Here is a 25,521-nt window from a genome sequence, read left to right as displayed (position 1 = left end):
TCTCAAGTACTTTTCACTGGAGGGGAAGATTTCTATAAAGCTTCATTAAACTGTAATTTGTTAGGGGTCAAAACATCAAGTAGCTCTTGATGGAAACGCCTGATGCTAAATGTTCTTCGCCGTTCACATCATCTCATGAGTTCTCGTGTCACTAATCCATCAAGTGTAGCGGGGGTGTGGAAGGCGAGGGGCCGCCCGGGGCGTGACTGGCCTCGTGCTACGGGCTCCCCCGACGCCCGGCCCGTCCAAGGGTACTGCGCCAAGCCGCAGTGGGTCACTCATCCCGAAACCAGCCGCGCTAGCCGAACGAGAGCTCTCGCAACGTCATATTCCAGTGGACAAATAAGGTGAAGGTTTTTTAAGCATATATTTCATAATGGGAGTGCTGATCTATGGTTAGATTATCCAAAATCTACATGGTTCTTTGGCATGATGAAACATCGGAGCGTGTCCAAAAACAGCACTCTTGCTCAGAAATGCTCGCAGAATGCGTCCGAGGCTTCCAAGCATGTAGCAGCTTGGACAGAGGAGCTGAATAATCCCTCCACCCGTTTCAGTGTGGTTTTGACTGCAAAATCAGAGTAAGTACCCAGGTGGTGAGCAGATGCATCTGTTGCATATAACTAAATGAGCGGTTCAGTTCCAGCTTGTGAAAAGCAAAGCTTAAGCTCAGCTTAAACGACACAGAAACGTTCGATTACTTCGACTGAAGAATGTGGACCTAAACCCACAGTGCTCTTGCACTATGAGTGCATATCCCCTTGGACCAGGCCATCCTGCCGAGCGTTTCTGACCTCGTCTTCCTCCTTGCCCCCGTCTGTATTTGATACTCTAAGACGTTTGTTTTCTGGCTGACCCGCCGTCACCCCTCTCCCTCTGTGGAGCCAATGTCCGAACAAATCACGAGCCGGTCGAGTCCATAATAGACACGTTGCTCGATAATTATGCCCTGGGGAAGAGGGGAGGCGGACTCTGTCCCCACTCGTCTTCTTGCTTCGTCCTCCACCCAAGACAGCTGTGCATGGCACGGAAGCCGTCCGGGCCCCCGAGCTGCGGACTGTCCCGTGCTGGAGGAGTTCCTCAGGAGAACCTTCTCGGAGCTAGAAAGAACGACGTGGCGGCAGCAGTGACGGCAAACCGCACACGTCAGCGTGTTGGCGCTTTCTGGCGAGGAATGCCGTGGCACTCTCGAGCGACATGGGACCCGAGGGTTACGGAGCGCTGTCCGGGTTGCCCCATCAGCCCTCGGAGCCAACAGCACATCTGTTCTCACTCAGAGAAGCTGTTCTCGCCGCCATCTCTCTCCGTCCCTCTCCGGGACTCCCCTATCCTGACAACAATACCCTGGGCCCTCCAGCAACAGTATTTCAAAATGGCTATGCGATAACTTTGCTGCTTTACTCTGGTTTTTGCTCATTGATTAAAGGTAGTTATTTACGGTGGGGTCCTTAAATTAGTAGCTAGCTGACGTGCTCCTCTCCCCAAAGACACATTTACTCATTTCAGGATAAGAGAAGAACACCCGAGTTGAGTTCTCCCCTGGAGATGTGGAGGAATCGGAGGGTTAATATCAATGGGACAGGCTCTGATGTACTGCTCCTAGAGTAGGGGTCCTTCTCCTTTTCTGTGGTCGACCATAAATTCCCGCATGATTGGCTGAGCTCTAAACATTGTCCTCATTATTTAGGTTACCGAGAGCATCGCTCTGCCGAAATGTCACGCCTGAGGTCTCACTTGATGTCACGCTCAGGCCCGGAGCAGACCGGAGAGCAACAACCAAGCATCTACCTGAAGGCGCATGCCCGAAGACCAGGGAGCATCGCACCAGCCTGTGGTTTGACACCTCTTGGGACACGTCTGCAGCCGGAACTAACCCTCCTCAGGTGCAGCAGGCTGGAGAACAACGTGGTATTAATTCGCTCGCACGGATATGCTTACAGTCAGCACGCACTGGCAAATGCACTGGCAAGAGGAGAGGAAGAAGCAGTCATTCTCGTGATTAAAGCTTTACAATCCTGCTCGAGTTGCACCGCGATCGCTCTGTGCTGAAACTGAAACACGAGCGAAATCTCCTGATAATGTGCATTATTTCTCCGAAATGCAATTTTTTGCACACCCCACCCCCCAACCCCCCCAACCCAGACCAGTTGTAACTGCTGTACAACATGTGTAATGGTCTGAAATTAATGTGCCTCCAAGAAAAACAGAGCGCAGGAAGTGGGCCTGGGGAATGTGATTAATTCATTAGATTAGCGTGCTATAAAAGCAGCCGTGTGTTATTTGATTATTTCTGTCTGAGGTGGTGCAGGGGGAGGGCTGAAAACTCCTGGTGCCAATGACCCACGGGCCCTGGAGAACCTGAAAGCCTTGCAAACCGCCCAGAACTGAAGGCAGTGGGTAAATGCCGGGGGCCAGGGGGCGGGGCTTAGCGCGACTCCCCTTCAAATGCTCATTAGTAAGGTGTCGTTTACGGATGGCTAGCGAGCACGATCAGTTACACTGATTGTTGTGAGCTGCGTTTCCCCCACGAGCCCTGTTTATTTTGGGTCCTGCACTTCCGCACACGCAGAGCCGTCTTGCCAAAACGGTCCCTAGTTCCGTTCAGGTTCTGCAGCAGGTCCTGACTGTGGCGCTCGATCTGCGCTCGCGCGTTGCGCAAACTGCCATTTAAGTTCGTCGTTAGAGAGGCCACGGCCGACGACGTTTTATCGGGAATGTCAGCCGAATTCATTGCGCTCCAAGAGCAGGGCGTTAGGGATTTCACACGTCATCGTGTCTACCCAGAAAACCTGTTGCCTCACGTTCAGTTAACATACATTCAAATACTGCTGCGGTTGACATGAAGCTCCCTGTGTGTGTTAAATGATGTTAGGAGAGTGTTATTCTGGCCCACATCTCCTGCATTATCTCATTCTCCAACAGGCCTTATCAGGGCTGTAACTGTCTGACCCCGGAACAGCCTTTACTGTGGGCCATGTGCCTTCGGTTCAATCTCTGCTGATCCCAGCTCAGTGCCAGGTGCCTGGCCACAGCCAGCTCTCGGGAAGTGCTCTCCAGAGGGCCGTCTGTCTCCACACCACTAAGACATTGGACCACCACCGCCCTCAGCTCTGTGTGAGTGTGTAACCACAGAGACGACCTTCAACCTTCTCCGCTGGGAGCTGCATGGAGTGAAGAAACCCCAGGATGTTGTTATTGAGCCCTCTGAGGAAGTGTGTATGTATACATAACACACACACTTTTGTGTGTATGTGTGTGTATGTGTGTGTACTGTTATATAATAATATATTATATTATATACAATATATATGTGTGCTGGCTGAGATATTATTTATGTTAAGCATCCTTAGGGGACTGGATGTTTAATTCCTGACTTCTGATTTAAACCCCAGTAATCTCCTGCGTTCATACAAATATGACTACATTTAGAATCGGTTGATTTAAGGGCCTCGTCACCAGGGGAGCAGGGTGGGGTGTGATTATGGGATGCGATTGAAGCCCATCCCTCCCGATGATGTCATGGCTCAGCAGTGCAGCGCGTGCTGTGGACAGGCGAGAATGATTAACAGGCTCCACTCCGAGTGTCAACGCTGCCTTTCCTCTGCTGACCTCAGACCAGTTGTGCCGTTTTCCTTCCCATGTAAACATAACGGTAAAGGCCGCAGAGGGACGCACCATCTGCACCAGCACAGTACATTTCCAGTAGAGTTCCAGTATAGGTCCACTACAGGTCCAATTCAGTTCCAGTATAGGTCTAGTACAGTTACATTTCAGGTCTAGTACAGTTACAGTTCAGGTCCACTACAGTTCCAGTATAGGTCCAGTATAGGTCCAGTACAGTTCCAGTATAGGTCCAGTATAGGTCCAGTACAGTTCCAGTATAGGTCCAGTATAGGTCCAGTACAGTTCCAGTTCAGGTCCACTACAGTTCCAGTATAGGTCCAGTATAGGTCCAGTACAGTTCCAGTACAGGTCCACTACAGTTCCAGTACAGGTCCACTACAGTTCCAGTACAGGTCCAGTATAGGTCCAGTACAGTACCAGTATAGGTCCAGTACAGGTCCAGCAGGATTAACACGGTTAGGATGTGGGATTAACAGTAGCTCTGGGATTAATTACTGTGTAAATCCTTTTCCAAACACATTGCGTCCTGGCCTCACTTGTGAATCGCGACTGGAAAATGTCAAACTTGACACTTATGGGTAGCAGAGAGACACAGATGAATCCTTCACAGAAATATACTCTAGGGAGAGGAGCTGCACAGATAACATAAAGATTGTTAATGTTAAGCCCGTTTTTAAACCCACAAGACCTTGCTCTTTTGTAGCGTTGACTGGTGTGTTAGTTACATGCCGTGTCTCTCAGTAGGGTGGGGGTGCGGCGGGGGGGTGGTGGTGGATAATAGGATGTCTGTGGTCTCTTTTTCACTGTTTGGTACTGACCCAAGTCTCTCTCTCCATCTCTCTCCCTCACTTCACCTAACAGCGTGGCAGCTGTGATCTGCGTTAGCGTTTATGATCCGCTCTTTTAGGCACTGCCATCGCCTTTATGTCCTTGTTTTGATGTTGTTTTCCAAAAACTAGTAGTTGCAAAAAAAAAAATAGGAGCACAATTTCCAGCGGGATCCCCTTACGAGAATTCCACAGCGGGTGACACACACACACACACACACACACACACACACACAAACCTTCTTTTCATGTAACACCACATGGTGCTGATTGCAGCCTGGGTGTGAGGAGGGTGATGGAGACGGACCCCCAGGGCCAGAGAGGGAAGATGTGGCTCGAGGGGAGAGCCCGTTTGGCCCGGACACGGAGCACAGGACCAGCCTCCAGTGCAAAACACGCCTCCATGCCAGACTCCACAACTCAACACTCCTCCATGCTGAACTCCACAACTCAATACTCCTCCATGCTGAACTCCACAACTCAACACTCCTCCATGCTGAACTCCACAACTCAACACTCGTCCATGCTGACCTCCACAACACACTCTCTCACACACACACACCCACCCACCAACCCACACACACACACACACAATGTTGGTATAAAGTCCAGTGTGAGGGTTTAGCAGAACTCTGTAACAGTTGAGAGAAACTTCACTTTGAACTCAGCATAGGCAGTGTGTGTGTGTGTGTGTGTGTGTGTGTGTGTGTGTGTGTGTGTGTGTGTGTGTGTGTGTGTGTGTGTGCGTGTGTGTGTCTGCAGGCTCAAGACCCTGTGCTTGATGTTTTGTGGGCTTTGCTATCCTTCTGTGATTACTGAAGTAGACATACCTATACAACAACCATGTGTGTGCAGCTGCGAAGGTAATAGGTCGTGCTGTTGTGATTGTCACCTTGTTTACATTAAGAGATGATGTAAGCCTTGTAAACTGCAAATAGTTGCAATTTAGAAGCATGATGTCCCAGTGTGTAAACGAGTAAACAATGGGGTTATGGAGCAGAAGACTGATGAGGCGGTGCACGCAGAGTCCACAGGGCCCGTGTGGGACAGCTAAACAGCTATTATTCTCTCCTTTATCCTTGCTAAGAGGACTAGGAGCTGTGAAGAAAGGCTTGGCTGTAGAGGATGCATTGTGCAGCACTGTCCAGAGGGAATTATATGCTGTCTGATCCTTGACGTGTCAGTGGCACGAGACCCCAAAGGTTGAGTGCTGTAATTCTTGTCCGTACGTGAAATAAGGTTCGATCCAGTCTCAGAGCCTGGGGTGTTCTTCATGTGTCAATAAACAAGTTGCCAAATCCACAGCGTTTAAAGCAGCCTGCATTCATGTCCCAAACCTCAAGCCTGGAGGGGGGGATTCCTACTCCGCCTGGCGGCCCACGGCCTGCCTTCTCGGCTGTGGTCCCTGCTATTCGCCAGCGCTCCTGCCGAAAGATGTTGGGGCCAGCGTGGCCCTTCCAGGTGCATCGTGGGGTGCTGCTAAAGACCCGTCGATCCTTGCACAGCCTGTATGGTCTCCAAAGGCAACAGAGGATTCTGATCCTCCACCCACACCCCCAGCCCCGGCTTATAAACCAAAGCCAAGTTCTGGAGAAGAAACATGAGATGATGCTGAACTTGTGGGCGGGACTGCTGGGGTAAAGTAGAAGCCAGTGCAGTGATTGGCATTGCAGCAGACCAATCAGCGGGCTTGGATCTGGGGATCTGTATTGTTCTGTATTGTTATTGATGTGTATTGTTTTCTAGCACTGGTGGGATGGGTATCCAAGGCATGGCTGGCGGCTGGCTGGATCATTTGCACACACACACACACACACACACACACACACACACACACACACACACACACACACACACACACACACAGAAAGGGCCTGCTTGCTTAGACAATCTAATGCTGGGTTTAGGCCACTCTGCTCTGGCCCAGCCCTCTGTGCAGTGAGTGTAAAGTTTAAACTGAAACTCCTGACCTGCAGGACGTGTAAACTTTACACTGAAACTGCTGTCCTGCGCTGGGTGTTTAAATTACACTGGTTTTTCTTCACTTGATGTAAAGCTACACAGACATAACACACACAAACACATGCACACAGGCGCACACACACACACACATACACACACATACAGCTTTTGATAGGTGGGTGAGGTGATGGGGTGGGTTAGAATCCACAAGATAACTGTCATAAAAAAAAACCAGAACACACTGGTTCCTCTACCTGCAGCCCAGAGCCGTGTGGGCTGGTATGATGTCACCTGGTGCTACCCCCTTCGAGACTTGCTATTAAAGATGCATTAAAGACACGAGACACCTTGTACTGCTGGGTTATCAAGGCAAGATAATAGCGGGCTGAAATGCCAAAGCTTTGAGTTAAATCCGAAGGCTTTTAAAACACACACACACACACACACACACACACACACACACACACACACACACACACACACACACACACACACACACACACACACACATACACTCGCGAACAAGAAGGATAGAAATGTAGTTGGAAAGAGGCACTGAATATGTTTTTTTCTTTTCATTTTTGAGGGATTAGAACTTCTGTTTTATTGACCTTCATCTTCAGCTGTTGCTACCATAGACGGTCTGGGGAAGTCCCTCATGACAGATAGCAGAAAGAAAGAGAGAGAAGGAGAGAGAGGAGGAGAGACAGAGAGGGAGAAAGAGTGAGAGAGAAAGAGAGGTAGACAGAGAGAGGCAGAGAGAGAGAGAGGTAGAGAAAGAGAGAGAGGTAGAAAGAGAGATAGAGGTAGAGTGAGAGAGGTTGAGAAAGAGAGAAGGACAGAGGGAGGGAGAGAGAGACCTTGACTCCCCCATCTTCCTGTAATTTTGTGATGTGATATTTCATTTCTTTCTCTCATCATCTCATTCCTCTTTCTCATCCTCATTCCTCTTTCTCTCTTCTCATTCTTTTATAATTACAGTCTCTCCTCTAAGCAACAAGTTGAAAAGAAAAACAAGATTCTTCAGGAACACTTATAAACATTAGAGCTGAACATTTCTGATGGGTTTTGAGGTTTCCTTGTTCCACATCTAGCCAAGCAATGTTTGTTTCGCTGTTTGCATCCCAAGCTTGGAGCCCAACATGTGCAGGAGTGCTCTGGTAATCAATGAGATCATATTAGACATAACGAGGCCCCTCTGTGCGAAAGTGTTTGCAGAGTTTTAACATCTTTGGATACCCTTCATTTCAGCTCTCGTAAAATAAATAAATAAATAACTAGCCCCAGAGAGGGAGGGGGCGGGGGGGGGGGGGGGGGGGTTGCAGGGGGGAGAGGGAGGGAGGGCAGTTTTCCTCGTCTGCTACATCTTACAGTTAGCTCATAGTAGGTTGCCATGTTTGATCGAGTCCTGGCAGGTTGCTTAGTACAGCCCACTGCTCGCAGGTGTTCTGCATTTTTGCACACAGTGTTTCATTTATGGCTTTCCCAGATCTCTCTCTCTCTCTCTCTCTCTCTCTCTCTCTCTCTCTCTCTCTCTCTCTCTCTCTCTCTCTCTCTCTCTCTCTCTCGCTCTTAGTCGCGATGGATCTGTGATATTTATGATGTGGCGAGGCCTTTGGTTTTGATAGTCTGGATTATATAACAGCACCCCCTAGTGGACGCTGTGAATCTGCTGTCAGTGACGACTCTTTCCCGATCTACATGTTTATGCGCTGTTAACAATAACATGCGCTACACTGCAGGAGGAACTCGCTTTACTCCACAGCAGCTAAAGGAAGCAGCAACGTGTAAAGCACTCCAAAAGAGCTAGCTGGTTGCCAGATGTCGCGCTTTCCTGCAAGACAGCGTCGCCCTTTGACCTAAAGCTAAAACTCAAGCTTTAGATCAGGTTGCATGATGGCAGAGGGCTTCTGCAGTACCGGTCCAGAACCCAGTACCGGTCCACACCCAGACGATGACTTCTGCTGCGGGTCTCTCCGTTTGTTCTGTAATAAACAGCTTTGTGTTTTCCATGACTGAGGTGTGTGTGGAGCTCCAGTAATTGTGCAAGTGTGCTTGTGATAGCAACCTTGGACTTGTGTAGAAGTTATTAGACACAGGATCTGGTACCTTTGTTGATATCAGTCCTAATGCCTACTGACTCCTAACACAACAACTACACCAATGCGGAGTGTAGGGCAACATGTGGATGGAGTGTAAACCCCTACAGTATTAACTGTGATCTCTGACCTATAATACTTCTGCCTCTGATTTCTTGCATAAATGCTTCCAGAAATGTTTCTTTACAGGCTTTACAGGAGTGCAAATCACCATTCTGCCCTTCTACACTCTGCAGGGAACCGAGAAGAAGCCTGTCCACACTCAGGGTTGTTGCTGTGGGACAGGGAGCGCGGAGGCGAGGGGTTGTTGTTCAAAGGTTCAATGGGTCAGACTGTTGGCCTGGTGTAGCACTGCAGGTGGTGCTCCACGAGACTGGGAGGTCTTTAGACTGGACCTGTGGGCATCTGGCGGGCCCTGCTGGGACTCCTGGACCTGTGGCTGCCAGCTCACCCATGATGGGGCTCCTAGACCCTCAGCCAGACCGTCTCTGAAAGGCTGCGAGCCGCTGCCTATAAAAGACTTTACAAGGGACGGGGCCACGCTCCGTGCCTTCATTTGAAGGCTGCACCTGTTCGTTAACGAGCACTCCCTCTCCTCTGCTTTAACACCTTCCGTGGGTCTCTCTGGAGGTGCCAGGTGTGTTTCCAACACCGGTGCCAGCCAATTACTTCGCGGGAGAGATTGGGGGAGGGGGACAGACTCCCAGCAATCAACGACACGAGAGCGTCCAATGGCGCTTCGCCGGCTCAGCGAATCGTGAGCAGCTAAAGCCACGGGGCACGTCGACGCTGCGGCCTAGTGGCCCGGAGGAGTCCACGCGTGTGTGTGTGTGTGTGTGTGTACCGCGAACAGACACAGATTCTGAGACTAATAATAGCCGGTTGTGGTGGAAAATTCAGCCTCACGGCTGGTGTTTAACAAGAGGCATTTTTCGCTCCCGCACCTGCTTGCCATGAACGTAAACAACAGCACTGCCATCAGACGGGACTTTATGAGGCTGAAACGATGCCCGCGCTCAAAGGGCCTGCAGGTAATGCCTTCCTTCATTCTCTAAGCATTTACTGGCAACTGCTGGTCCACGCCGAGCATGTGGGTTTGGGACAGGGTGTGTGTGTGTGTGTGTGTGTGTGTGTGTGTGTGTGTGTGTGTGTGTGTGTGTGTATGTGTGTGTGTGTGTGTGTGTGTGTGTGTGTGTGCGTCTGGTAAATTGCGTGCCTGGTCACAGCTATAAATATGCATGTTTGCGTCATGCTTTTCCTGAAACCGCCCAATGAAAAAATTCCAATAATTCCAACAATTCCAAAAAAGTACAGTTACGTCTGAGAGTGTCCTCATCCCTTGATGAAGCAAAACGTTCAGAAGCGATATGGAAAATGGAGGGAAAACATCGAAAACATCCAGTTGGCAAAACACCTTGAACGTTGTAATGGAGGCTTGAATCCACATCTACTATTGGATGTTTTTTGGCTATTAAGTGTGTGAACAGACCAGGTGGTGGAATTAAAACAGAGTCACTCTGGTAAGCATGTGACACCTCAGAGAACCTAATAAAAGTTTGGCATCTGTGTGTGTGTGTGTGTGTGTGTGTGTGTGTGTGTCCGAACCTTTTTAGCAGCATAAGCTTAAGTTTATATACCACATTTATAAGTCTCTCGTTCCATGTCCATAAAAACAACAGATGGGGAATGCAAACAAACAAAATGATGCCGGACATCTTATCCACACACTTTCGCTGACGTAATAAATGTGTTAACCTTTCCCTTCTGCATATGCTGCATTTCAGCGAGCGAAGACCATGTCTGTAACGTTCGGCACCGGTCTGAGCAGCAAATGCACCCTGGGCAAACGCTCGACTATGTTCGTATTATGCGTAAACATCTGCTGTCTTGTTTTCTACAGGCGCTAAAGGCCACGCCCGCTCAGATCTGGGCCTTTCATCTGCGACATTCCCGAGAGGACGCCATTGGCGCGACAGTGGTCGTGTCGACGAGGATGCGGCAAATTTCTGACGTACATACACACGACTTTCACATTCAACAGGAGAAACGACGCTGGAAAGACGTCGGGCCAGAAGTGTGTTTTTTAGATTTTTATTGAGCGCCAGCTCAGGTCTCCTCGGCCATCGTGTGCAGGACTGACCCTGCGTTCCGTCCAGACCCCTCCACCACCCACCCACACGGCTCTCTGCTGCACAGACTTGCCGCAGGGCCCCCCCGGGGCGTCCCTCGGCGATGCCTGCGCTAATTTATGAGCCCGTAACAGTGTGCGGAAAACCTCCAGTGCAGCTTTGATAAATTCATCACGGTAATGGCTCGTAAAAAAGTGAACACCCCCCCCCCCTCCTCCAGCAGATTTGGGCGCGTTGTTTACGAGCGCCTGCTGCAGGTATTGGGAGACATGTTGGGGAACTGTTTGAGGTCGGCCGACCGTGGAACAGGTGTCGGAGGAACAGGTAACTGGTTGCCAAAGCACAAGGTTCCTCTTTCCTTGAGGGAGAATGAAGAAGTAGATTCGGGTTTCTCAGGCAAGGCCGTTGGATGGCTGTTTGCTCCTTTCGCCGCTATATGGACTTCACTCTGTAGCTGGTGGTGCATCTGCGGAAGCTCTCCTGTCATGAACATCCCTCTGGAGCTCCAAACCGACGAGCACCGACAGCAGACCTTAAGCTCTTTGGCTCCAGAGAAGGAGCCGGAAAAGTCTGGTCGCTAAGTTACACCGCTGGGGGCAGCAGACAAAGTGGAGAAATGGTGATTCCCTGCTTGGATCAGTCAGGGAGGCCTAATTCATGGCATGGAGCTTCTTTGGCGCAGAGGTACAGTCTCAGATCTTGGTCGATTTAAGTCTACGATGCTCGCACTGTTGAAACACCAACAAAATTACTAGATCTATAAATACAGAGAGGTGTTTTTTATAACTTATTAGAAATTTTATTTATCAACTTATTAGAAAATAAGGATGAGGGTCAAATAGCAGCACTCGAGAGTGTCCTTTTACAAAAGCAGTCTGGACTTATACTAGTCTGGTTCATGGTGTTCATTTTGCAGGGCCTCATTCTGCCACCATGAACAGGCCACTCTGGTGTGCTTAGCCGTCGACCCACAGAGGTGGGATGGTTGCCCGCGGTGTGCTGGCTTCCCCCACGCAGAAGCACTCTCAGTTCTTCTTAAGTGCCTCGCGGTCTCAGCTCTCCGTTCTGTCCCGGAGCATTAGTGTGAGACAGGCCCCGATCCGGCATGACGCCGTGTTGATGGCGGTGGTTGCAGGGGCGCTGGGTTGAGTTCCCGGCCCGCCTCTGGTATTGCGCGTGACTTTCCGATGCCGTCGTCGTTAACCAGCCCTTCCACTGTCAGTGGCCGCCATGCCTTACGGTGATGTTTGGCCCATGAGAGGATAACTCGCTTGCCAGGAAGCAGTCTGGCAGAGCGGTGCTACCCCGCGTCGGCCCGAGGTGCTTGGGGGGGATCTGGGAAGGAATTTCCACTGGGTGACCGCGAAGCACCCCCCCCCCCCCCCCCCCCCCCCAACTCCTGGCTAGCTGCGAGCTGCTAATGAAGGATTACAGCTCAGCTCACAACCGCCATAGGAGGCAAGAAACCCAAACACTGGGATGACAGGCCGCCTGTCACTTTCCTCATGACATAATCGGCTTTCTAAAAGCGCAACGGCGGCTGCTCTGACTGGAGTTCTGGATTCGCGAGTGTGTCTGCGCTTGTAATTTTCTCGGCCGTGGTCATCATCCCCGGAGCCAGCGTGAGGGCTGCATTAATCATTAAGGGCCAGAGGACCCAGCAGGACACAGCAGCTTCACATTAGTGTGCTATGTTTGGTCGCCATTGCAAACAGTAGTCCTTGCAAATGCCTGCTGTGAAAACCCTGACCCATTACTCCAGAGAAGTGAGGGGACTAGCAATGAGGGCACAGCATGCTTTATGTGAAATCGCCTCATCTCTGTCTGTAATGCTCCTCTCTCTCTCTCTCTCTCTCTCTCTCTCTCTCTCTCTCTCTCTCTCTCTCTCTCTCTCTCTCTCTCTCTCTCTTTTCTCCCTCCTTTGCACTGTCTCTGACTATATTCCTCTGATAAATGGATGGAACATTACGGGAGTCGGAGGAAACTGACACACGATCCTCTTGCAAATATTTTTAGTCGCATTAGCAGAAATTCAGGGGCGCTCTTGTCTCTGAAAGCGTCATTTAGGCCTTGCGAAAGTGGCCGTGGTACATCCACCCCCACGCAGCCTCCCCTTGTCGAGGTGTTAGGAGCGAGGTCTGGCAGTGTAGCGTCTGGCAGGGCTGGCTACGTGATGTCAGCTCTCATGAAGCCCTTATGACAGCTTTGGGACCTGTGCCCACACGGTTTAGCAACATGTCACTGGCCCCAGCAGGAGGACAGAAGCCTCACTGCAGGCTTGGCCAGAGTCTTGTTCCTACAGTGCTGTGCCTCGTTTGGGGCCTCTAATAGATGCAGCCTGTGGTCAGGGTCACCGCTGTCTCCTGGGAGAGGTTATTGCCTTGTAAACCGTGTTAACATGTATGTTTAGTGCGCGCTGCACCTCGGCGCTGAGTTTAAAGTCGTGAGCGTCCCACCCCGCTCCGGGCCCCTCCCAGCTCCGGGCCCCGCCCAGCTCCAGGTCCCGCCCTGCTCATAGCCTGAGGGGAAGTGTGAGCCTTGCAGCCATGGATTTTTCAAAAAACTAAGAAACTGTTTTCTGTGGAAATACATTGTCACTGAATGTTGGAGAATGTGTACCTTCCTGGTCATTTTTGACATGACCTAGGCTACATAGTTAGACAGACAGACAGACAGACAGACAGATATTTTCCTGAGGAAAATAGCTTTTTTTTCATAGCCAACATTAAATAAAGAGAACATTACAAACACAAGGACAAAACATTTCCAGACAATATGTGGGTAATAAGTCATAATAAGCAGGTAATAAGTCATAATAAACAGGTAATAAGTCATAATAAACAGGTAATAAGTCATAATAAGCAGGTAATAAGTCATAATAAACAGGTAATAAGTCATAATAAACAGGTAATAAGTCATAATAAGCAGGTCAGTGGAAGCAACAGTAAAACATTTAGTGATGACAGCCATAACACAATTAAGTAACAGCCAAAGATCTCCAAGTAGAAAAGTGTAAGAAATCAAGAATCAAATAATCTTGATTTGGGAGACTTCCTGAGAGCTGTTCTAGACACTGAGAACTGTTCTAGACACTGAGAACTGTTCTAGACACTGGGATACTGACGAAGATGTCTGAGTTTCAGTCTGATAATGGTGGGGAGGTACCCCAACAGGCCCTGTGCCAGTCCCATACAATATGCCTGCGACGGGGGCACGTCTGGGGCTGAACATGACCCCCCCCCCCCCCCCCCCCGTTTGATCAGGTCAGCCCTGGAGGGAGCGCTGGAGATGCCCTTGATTAGCAGTAGCTTTGGCCACCATCCTTAGCCAGTTCGTTGCACTGTTTAAGTTCATGAAGAGATTGAGTTCGCAACTACATACCTGGCCAATCACTGTCCTCGTATTTACCAATAACACGGTGCTCCATTTCCCATAACCAGCCTTACAACAGGCATATATTTTTTGACCAATCAGATATCAGAGAGGCCCATAACCAGTAGGCTCTGAACACGAGCAAAATACAGAGAGCCATATGTTTTGAATAAGTTTGTTGCCAGACTGCTTATTGGAAACCTAATGAACTAAAAGCAACCATGACCATGAGGTATACTACTCATAGCACGTATAGCTGGCATATGCAGACGGGTTTGTGAACATCTATAAGATACACAGTAGGAGAAGTCCCCACTCAACGTAAATATAAGCGTTTTAGGGCTTTTACACGCGCGTCTCTGCGCACGCACGCACGCCCTTTACCTCTGGACCGTAAGCGCACACATGTTGTGTGCTAAGCTCGTTTAGTGACTCATTACCGACCTCGAGTGAAACGGCGGCTATCGTTAAGCTATCGTTATCCTTAGCAGTGACCCTCTTTGGTCAGAACAGCATGACTGATCACCGGCTGCCACGATCGGCCTCCGTTTCTCTCCGGCTATCTGGTTACAACGCGGGTCATACTGCAGGTAGGAAAACAACAGAAACGGACTGTTAATCAGCGCGGGGGGGGGTCACCGGGCGCCGCCGCTCCGTCAGGCGTCCGTGCGGACGTTCTGATTGCGTTGCAGTGACCCTTCCCAGTGCTACGAGCTCGGGGCGGGGGGGTTCGGTAGTCCAGAGCTGTCTCTGCTCTCGGATCGGTAACAGAGACCGGGGAGGCATGGCCTGTTGCCATGGCTTCACGGGAGGCGGCTGTGTGGAGGGGAGGGGCGTGCAGTTGTCGGGACAGGAATGTGCAAAGTTCTTACAGGCGAGTCAGTCCAGTCCGTGACGCTCATACGAGTCATACGAGACCAGGTTCGCGTGTGCTGGAATGGGAAGAGACCTTTATACTTGAAAGGATCGAGTTTAGTGCAGAAAGATTAGAACGTTTCAAATAAACATTAACAATCGCTGAAAAGAATGAAACATAAAGCATTCATGCGGCTTCTACGCATGTACACATCTTGACACGGAGAGGGACAAAGATTTGGCAACTTCAAACTTAAAATATGATAGGCCTAGCTTTCTCACTCTTACTCCTTTATTGACAAGGCAACTGTTCTTTTGGCTAAAGGCGGGACTTCCGGTGATACCGTCACCACATTGGCCGTTCAAATCTGTCCTATTCATTCTCCTCACATAGAACATCGTAGAACAGAGTCAGTGCGGTGCAGCAGGAGAGGCGGTGGGTGAGCATGCGGCTGGAGAGCCGGATCACTGGATCATCACATCGCTGGATCACCGGATCGCTCTGACTTCAAGAGGTCTAACATCCTCTCACTCAGGGCCTGAGAACAGTACTGTCTTATTATTAGCCTTGCCATAATTAGTTATAGATATGCATTAGGTATTCTATATTAGAGATGTTGTAATACGACACTCGGTTGTGTGTCTTTCATCCTTCGCCTCCTGTCTCTCTGTCCACCTGTCTCTCTGTCCACGTGTCTTTCTGTGCACGTGTCTCTCTGTCCACATGTCTTGTCTCCTCGTTTTTCCCTGAGAGCCCTGTAGCCTCGAGATCCGAGATCTTTTGCGTTGAGGTCTCGTCGCATTCCGAGCACTTACGTCAGCCCACATCACACGTGCACCAAAGTTCATTAGATCTCACGGGCCCCGGCGCACAAGCTCGTAAGGGGACCTGCAGACCGCCGCTCGCCCGCACGTAATGACCTCGATTAGAGGAGAGGAGCGTTGTAATCACAGCCACTCTTACTTCAACACCCTAGTTACCCTTTAATGCTTATTATCCCTGTACCCAACAGGCATAAGATTTGCATGGGATTCTCAATGTGGGAGCAATTTAGGCATCTAATTGGACACATCACAGTAGGATCTGCCACTTACACCCTTCTCTTTCCTTCTTGTTCTTTCTTGCTCTCTTTCTCACTCGTTCTCTATCTCCCTCTCTCTTTTTCTCAGCAATATTCAAATGTGTAGAACTGCATGTCTGTTTCGCTCTGTCTCCGTGCCAGCTGAATGACTCAGCTGCATGTGTGTTTTTAAAGGTCACTGCAGAATCATCTTAATGGAATCTGTTCTCTTTTTTTTTTTACTACACTACACTATGTGTTAAGTTTTGGAGTCTAAAAAACAAATCCAAATTCTTTCCTGATTACCATACAGTGCACAAAGAGATACAAAGAGGCCAACTTGTGTCTGGAGCGCCGCATTTTATAGATAAGTCAGCAGATCCGATCACCGTTTCAAATCATAATGTAAACCCTTTCTCTGTTTGTGCTTGTGTAGCTGGTGTGGAGTTACTGTCCCAGTGGACACTGGCTTGGCAGCACACAGACACCCCAGTCAGTGGCAGGAGGGAGGCCGGGGACCAGCTTGGGGCTTCAACTCTCCACTGACCCAGCTGTGATAAGGAGGGAGTCAACTCCCTGTGCAGCAGAGCAGATGGGGCCCCACACACACACACACACACACACACATACATATTCAAATACACACATGCACACACGTGCACAAACACACACAAAGGCATACATGCATGCACACTTGCACGTGTGCACACATACATACACACACTCACACAGACATTCATAAATCAACAAGAGAACACTTAACTTTCACATGGTATGGTACCACCCATTGGTCAGTGGAAGCCTTTCCTGGACTGATGTCTGGCATGGCACATTTAAAAAAACATTTACTTAAACCCACTCCTTAGTTTATTACGTTGAAGACTTGTAAGTACGCTCCACTAAGTTGTGTCAGCCCAAAATACGAAATCCAAAGTAATTGCGTTCATTTGACTCAGTTCTCTGCTCTCTGTTAGAGTCAGTAAAGAAAAAAAAATTTTTCTTTTAAATTGCTTCGGCTTTTCTTTCGTTCTTCAGTTCACAGGGCATGTTATGGTATGACAGCTCGCATTTATGTGTACCTGGTCAGCCAAGGTCAGCATTACTTCACATGACTTTCCAAGCACACAAACGTCTGGGCAAAAGTGGAAGCCAGAAGATGGAGCTCATGGCATCTGCCCCTGTTCACCCACAGCACCTGCTATGGTGTTACCATGGACACGTTTTGCGGTTTGTTTTTCCCGCCAACATGAGCACAGTGGTCTGTAGCGTTTCTGTTATCAGCCTGGTTACTGAGGTAAAGTGAGATCCACGCCGCTGAAGCAATGGCATGGAATTAAACTGCTTTCCTTTGCTTTAGTCTTTCAAAGTATGTACATATGTGGATTTGTGGATGGCTCATTACATTTCAAGCCATGTTTGTTTTGCTTTGAGACCCAGAGGTGATTTTCTAACAGCTAAGGTATTCAAATGACTGACTATGCGGTGAGAGTGTATCTCTAAGATGAGGAGAACTCCTCAGAGACCTGACACACACTCACACACACACACACACACACTCAGTGTCTTTCCCTTCCTTCTGTGACATCATGGAGGAAATCTCACTCAAACGCACACATGCGCAGGCACACACACACACACGCGTGCACACGCAAACAATCCTCAGAGAAGAAGTGTTTGACCTCTGTTCCCTGAACTCTAAGTAATCCTATAGTGAACTTGGGAACTATTTCACATAATTCAACAAGTTGCCTTATATAAATGGGTCACCTTAGTCCTGGTCACAAGAGACAAAGACCTCATCGGTCTAAAGTGGCCCAGCTGATAAGATAATGGGAAATATGAACATGACAACATCTAATAAACTATAATCATAGTCTTCAGAAGCTGGGTGTGCGTCATGTCAACCTCGCCATGTCCGTCTTGTTTATTTTGGTGTAATCCACATAAGATCTGGATGTGATTTTTGAATTATGGAAAACATTTTTGCACTCTGACTCCTTATAGAGCACTGAAAATGACATCATGAAGTACAGTAATTTTACACTGGCAAAAATACCTTATATGAGAGAGAAAGGGAAAGAGAGGGAGTATGAGAGAGAGTTATTGGCTCTAACAAGACATCAAGACATAATAATGTAGGTATCTGCTCACGTCAAGGGGTGAGATGTGCTCCATGGCCAGAAACTCAAAGTTAGAATGGTTATGAGGACATCTAGTGGTCAAAAGGAGGAGTGCAATATGATCGGTGACATTAAAAGTGAACTTCAACTCGAGAGAAAATCTTCTTTCCTGTCACGGTTACGCTTTAAACGCGTTGTCCTCGCGGCCTGTATCCGCGCGTGTGTGCTGTGCGCGAGGAAGAGAAAGAATCGCGAGGAGGCGGGAAGGTGACCTGGAGGAAGACTAGCGCCGCGCGCACTGTGCACGCGCCGCTGGTTGACGGACAGCGCGCAGCGGTTGGCAGAACGCGGTGGAGCAGGTTTTAGCCCGCCACACTGGAGCCTTTGTTAAAGCTTTTATTATCGTTACTGCCGCGGCTCGATCGCGGGGAGCGCGAACACACCCTTGCAAAACACAAGCGCGCGTGCACACACACACACACGGACGCACACTACGGAGATAAGTATGGATGTGAGAATGTCAATATTGCTGAAGCGGCAAGTATTGTTGACTCTTCAACTCTCATACTCTTCAATGATACTGATACTTTTTTTTCTTCATTTTGCTATGACTATCCATTACTCTGTTTGTGTGTATAAGCCAGTGCGTGCTATGGTCAAACTGCATTTCTACATCTTAGTTAAAATGATCTGAACACTGCATTTCTGCTATCAGGACGCAATATAATTTAAGCCTTCGTCAGTAGTTGATGGTTAATAATGTCATACTTGAATGACATTATGTAAATACTAAATGAATACCATCATGTAAATACATTTACGAGCGCGTTTAGGCATGCATAACGCATGTGCAAATACAATACGAGGTTTTATTGAGAAGATTCGTCGAAAACTCACTAATGTGACCCTTCACACTCTAACCATGGAAATATTTATTTAGGTATATTTTGCTGATGTCCGACCAGTTCGTAGTTTGTTATTACAGAGGTTCAGGTGTTGACTTGGTGTGGAGAGGTTCACACAAGGTCAGGCACTCTGTACAGCCCCCTACTGGTCACTTGGTCTAAGTGCAGCAGAGACACTTGGCTCACAGACTGAGCTTCTGTGAACCTGGGTTGGCTTGTTTCCATTTTTCCAAAACAAAAAAAATCTATCTGTACAAATGGCATTTACACGTGAACTAGGCAGTTGGCAGGACTCTGAGGTATCTGCAGTAGCTTCATCTCCGCAGCACGGGGCTTTGAGACGTGTTGTCTGAGACCAGGTTTAATTAGATCTAGCACACAGCTCCAATTTCACACAATCATGCTTGTGACAGTGACGGGTGTCGTCGCACGGCATGCTGGGAAAGAGCCTCTTTCCGTTGCACAAGGACGTGGCCAGTTGGCGACGTATGTGTCATTCATACACACTGAGGAAGAGGATGGGGCACATCTTCGTCCTCCCAGACATGCCCCCTGTGGCCCACACAGAGTGGACATCTAAGCATGTCCAAGGCTCTTTGTTCCTGGCCAGAGGTTGGATTTAGGGTCAAATGTCAGGTTTTTCTTAACCCCCCAGGGCTCATCGAGAGTTATCTCTCTTTCTCCACTCACCCACGATGACTAGAGGGAGGGGAGATACGGGGACCCATGTGGGTTGCTGGCCCTGGAGAGAGTGAACCCCCACTGGATCTGTGGTGAGGAGGAAGTTCTCCACATTCACCTTTGACCTCCCCTCCGTACCCTAATCAGTTCTGCTTTAAGGCCGCACCGTCAAAATGCTCACTAACATACTGTGACCAATCAGACGGCTGAGATTGGTGATTTTGGCGTCATGGATACTGGGTTACCGGCGTGTGACATCCAATAAATAGGCAGGAAGTGGAGGTAGTGAGCAGAGGGATATATAGATCCCTCAGCCATGTATATGCTATTGGAAACATATAAATGCCTTAAACAGGAAGAAGGTGAACTTGTCCGTTGAGTTTTACTGCCACTACGGAATACCCGAACTGCACCATCCGTGCTTGGGCTGTCATGGTGCTAGGTTGGGTGCCAGGTTCTGTGCAGTTAGATGTCAAGACTTGGTCGTGTTGTCGGCCAATGACGGAGGTGTCGTCGCCCATGACGGAGTTGTCATCGCACATGATGGAGGTGTCGTTGCCCATGACGGAGTTGTCATCGCACATGACTGAGGTGTCATCGCACATGATGGAGGTGTCGTCGCCCATGACGGAGTTGTCATCGCACATGACGGAGGTGTCATCGCCCATGACGGAGGTGTCATCGCACACGACGGAGGTGTCATCGCACATGACGGAGGTGTCATCGCACATGACGGAGGTGTCATCGCCCATGACGGAGGTGTCATCGCACATGACGGAGGTGTCATCGCACATGACGGAGGTGTCGTCACTCATGATGGAGGTGTCATCGCACATGATGGAGGTGTCATCGCCCATGATGGAGGTGTCATCGCACATGACGGAGGTGTCATCACACATGACGGAGGTGTCATCGCACATGACAGAGGTGTCATCGCCCATGATGGAGGTGTCATCGCACATGATGGAGGTGTCATCGCACATGATGGAGGTGTCATCGCCCATGACGGAGTTGTCATCGCACATGATGGAGGTGTCGTCACCCATGACGGAGGTGTCATCGCACATGACGGAGGTGTCGTCACCCATGATGGAGGTGTCATCGCACATGATGGAGGTGTCATCGCCCATGATGGAGGTGTCATCGCACATGACGGAGGTAGGTGTCATCGCCCATGATGGAGGTGTCATCGCCCATGACGGAAGTGTCATCTCCCATGACGGAGGTGTCATCGCCCATGATGGAGGTGTCATCACACATGACGGAGGTGTCATCGCACATGATGGAGGTGTCATCGCACATGAAGGAGGTGTCATCGCACATGACGGAGGTGTCATCGCACATGACGGAGGTGTCATCACACATGACGGAGGTGTCATCGCACATGACGGAGGTGTCATCGCACATGACGGAGGCGTCATCGCCCATGACGGAGGTGTCATCTCCCATGACGGAGGTGTCATCGCACATGACGGAGGTGTCATCGCACATGATGGAGGTGTCATCGCACATGATGGAGGTGTCATCGCACATGACGGAGGTGTCATCGCACATGATGGAGGTGTCATCGCACATGACGGAGGTGTCATCTCCCATGACGGAGGTGTCATCGCACATGACGGAGGTGTCATCGCACATGATGGAGGTGTCATCGCACATGACGGAGGTGTCATCGCACATGACGGAGGTGTCATCGCACATGACGGAGGTGTCATCGCACATGACGGAGGTGTCATCGCACATGACGGAGGTGTCATCGCACATGATGGAGGTGTCATCGCACATGACGGAGGTGTCATCGCACATGATGGAGGTGTCATCGCACATGACGGAGGTGTCATCTCCCATGACGGAGGTGTCATCGCACATGACGGAGGTGTCATCGCACATGACGGAGGTGTCATCACACATGACGGAGGTGTCATCGCACATGACGGAGGTGTCATCGCACATGATGGAGGTGTCATCGCACATGACGGAGGTGTCATCACACATGACGGAGGTGTCATCGCACATGACAGAGGTGTCATCGCCCATGATGGAGGTGTCATCGCACATGATGGAGGTGTCATCGCACATGATGGAGGTGTCATCGCCCATGACGGAGTTGTCATCGCACATGATGGAGGTGTCGTCACCCATGACGGAGGTGTCATCGCACATGACGGAGGTGTCGTCACCCATGATGGAGGTGTCATCGCACATGATGGAGGTGTCATCGCCCATGATGGAGGTGTCATCGCACATGACGGAGGTAGGTGTCATCGCCCATTATGGAGGTGTCATCGCCCATGATGGAGGTGTCATCGCCCATGACGGAAGTGTCATCTCCCATGACGGAGGTGTCATCGCCCATGATGGAGGTGTCATCACACATGACGGAGGTGTCATCGCACATGATGGAGGTGTCATCGCACATGAAGGAGGTGTCATCGCACATGACGGAGGTGTCATCGCACATGACGGAGGTGTCATCACACATGACGGAGGTGTCATCGCACATGACGGAGGTGTCATCGCACATGACGGAGGCGTCATCGCCCATGACGGAGGTGTCATCTCCCATGACGGAGGTGTCATCGCACATGACGGAGGTGTCATCGCACATGATGGAGGTGTCATCGCACATGAAGGAGGTGTCATCGCACATGACGGAGGTGTCATCGCACATGACGGAGGTGTCATCACACATGACGGAGGTGTCATCGCACATGACGGAGGTGTCATCGCACATGACGGAGGCGTCATCGCCCATGACGGAGGTGTCATCTCCCATGACGGAGGTGTCATCGCACATGACGGAGGTGTCATCGCACATGATGGAGGTGTCATCGCACATGACGGAGGTGTCATCGCACATGACGGAGGTGTCATCGCACATGATGGAGGTGTCATCGCACATGACGGAGGTGTCATCGCACATGACGGAGGTGTCATCACACATGACGGAGGTGTCATCGCACATGACGGAGGTGTCATCGCACATGATGGAGGTGTCATCGCACATGACGGAGGTGTCATCGCACATGATGGAGGTGTCATCGCACATGACGGAGGTGTCATCTCCCATGACGGAGGTGTCATCGCACATGACGGAGGTGTCATCGCACATGAAGGAGGTGTCATCACACATGACGGAGGTGTCATCGCACATGACGGAGGTGTCATCGCACATGACGGAGGTGTCATCGCACATGATGGAGGTGTCATCGCACATGACGGAGGTGTCATCACACATGACGGAGGTGTCATCGCACATGACAGAGGTGTCATCGCCCATGATGGAGGTGTCATCGCACATGATGGAGGTGTCATCGCACATGATGGAGGTGTCATCGCCCATGACGGAGTTGTCATCGCACATGATGGAGGTGTCGTCACCCATGACGGAGGTGTCATCGCACATGACGGAGGTGTCGTCACCCATGATGGAGGTGTCATCGCACATGATGGAGGTGTCATCGCCCATGATGGAGGTGTCATCGCACATGACGGAGGTAGGTGTCATCGCCCATTATGGAGGTGTCATCGCCCATGATGGAGGTGTCATCGCCCATGACGGAAGTGTCATCTCCCATGACGGAGGTGTCATCGCCCATGATGGAGGTGTCATCACACATGACGGAGGTGTCATCGCACATGATGGAGGTGTCATCGCACATGAAGGAGGTGTCATCGCACATGACGGAGGTGTCATCGCACATGACGGAGGTGTCATCACACATGACGGAGGTGTCATCGCACATGACGGAGGTGTCATCGCACATGACGGAGGCGTCATCGCCCATGACGGAGGTGTCATCTCCCATGACGGAGGTGTCATCGCACATGACGGAGGTGTCATCGCACATGATGGAGGTGTCATCGCCCATGACGGAAGTGTCATCTCCCATGACGGAGGTGTCATCGCCCATGATGGAGGTGTCATCACACATGACGGAGGTGTCATCGCACATGATGGAGGTGTCATCGCACATGAAGGAGGTGTCATCGCACATGACGGAGGTGTCATCGCACATGACGGAGGTGTCATCACACATGACGGAGGTGTCATCGCACATGACGGAGGTGTCATCGCACATGACGGAGGCGTCATCGCCCATGACGGAGGTGTCATCTCCCATGACGGAGGTGTCATCGCACATGACGGAGGTGTCATCGCACATGATGGAGGTGTCATCGCACATGATAGAGGTGTCATCGCACATGACGGAGGTGTCATCGCACATGATGGAGGTGTCATCGCACATGACGGAGGTGTCATCTCCCATGACGGAGGTGTCATCGCACATGACGGAGGTGTCATCGCACATGACGGAGGTGTCATCGCACATGACGGAGGTGTCATCGCACATGATGGAGGTGTCATCGCACATGATGGAGGTGTCATCGCACATGATGGAGGTGTCATCACACATGACGGAGGTGTCATCGCACATGAAGGAGGTGTCGTCACCCATGATGGAGGTGTCATCGCACATGATGGAGGTGTCATCGCCCATGATGGAGGTGTCATCGCACATGACGGAGGTAGGTGTCATCGCCCATTATGGAGGTGTCATCGCACATGATGGAGGTGTCATCGCACATGACGGAGGTGTCATCGCCCATGATGGAGGTGTCATCGCACATGACGGAGGTAGGTGTCATCGCCCATTATGGAGGTGTCATCGCACATGATGGAGGTGTCATCGCACATGACGGAGGTGTCATCGCCCATGACGGAGGTGTCATCGCACATGACGGAGGTGTCATCGCACATGACGGAGGTGTCATCACACATGACGGAGGTGTCATCGCACATGATGGAGGTGTCATCGCACATGACGGAGGTGTCATCGCCCATGACGGAGGTGTCATCGCACATGACGGAGGTGTCATCGCACATGACGGAGGTGTCATCACACATGACGGAGGTGTCATCGCCCATTATGGAGGTGTCATCGCACATGATGGAGGTGTCATCGCACATGACGGAGGTGTCATCGCCCATGATGGAGGTGTCATCGCACATGATGGAGGTAGGTGTCATCGCCCATTATGGAGGTGTCATCGCACATGACGGAGGTGTCATCGCACATGACGGAGGTGTCATCGCACATGACGGAGGTGTCATCAGGAGTCCAGAGTTGCCAGCTCCCTTCCCTTGTAAACATACAGCACCTCAAGAACCGAAGTTCTTCATTCAGTCCATGAAAAGAGAATCATAATTAATGCAAGCAGTGTGTTCGTTAGGAAAGATGTAATGATGTTACGTTAATCTTGGGGTTAATTGGCAGTTTTTGTATTTATTGTGGTACTGAGAGCCTAGCAAAAGTTTCCCACGTTTGAAGGGAAGTCCAATACCACGATTGGCCGGGAGAGGAGTGGAAGACAAACAGGGTCTCCCATGGAGAAACCACAGGGGCCTGTTATTGCTTCACCTCCCTCTGGCTGCTCCAAGTCCACCTCCCATGGCTCCCACACCAAGCTGAGGAGACGGAGGAGGAAAAGGAGGGCGGGGGGGTGGAGAGAGGGGAGGGATGGGGTGGAGGGTGGGGGGGAGGGGAGGGATGGGGTGGAGGGTGGAGGGTGGAGAGAGGGGAGGGTGGGGGGTGGAGAGAGGGAAGGGATGGGGGTGGAGGGTGGGGGGTGGAGAGAGGGGAGGGATGGGGGGTGGAGAGAGGGAAGGGATGGGGTGGAGAAGGCAAGTGGAGATTGACAGCGTTCCAGCAGCGATAAGAAAAGAAGGATCTTATGTCGACTCTGTTTAAAGCTGCATGGATGTGTGTGTGTGTGTGTGTGTGTGTGTGTGTGTGTGTGTGTGTGTGTGTGTGTGTGTGTGTGTGTGTGTGTGTGTGTGTGCCTGTGTGTGTGTGTGTGTGCGTGTGGGTGTTTGTCCAAAGT

This window comes from Brachyhypopomus gauderio, unplaced genomic scaffold (assembly GCF_052324685.1).
Source record: "Brachyhypopomus gauderio isolate BG-103 unplaced genomic scaffold, BGAUD_0.2 sc43, whole genome shotgun sequence".
Classification (NCBI taxonomy): Eukaryota; Metazoa; Chordata; class Actinopteri; order Gymnotiformes; family Hypopomidae; genus Brachyhypopomus; species Brachyhypopomus gauderio.
The sequence above is the reverse complement of the archived record's forward strand: the minus strand, read 5'-3'. Positions refer to the sequence as shown.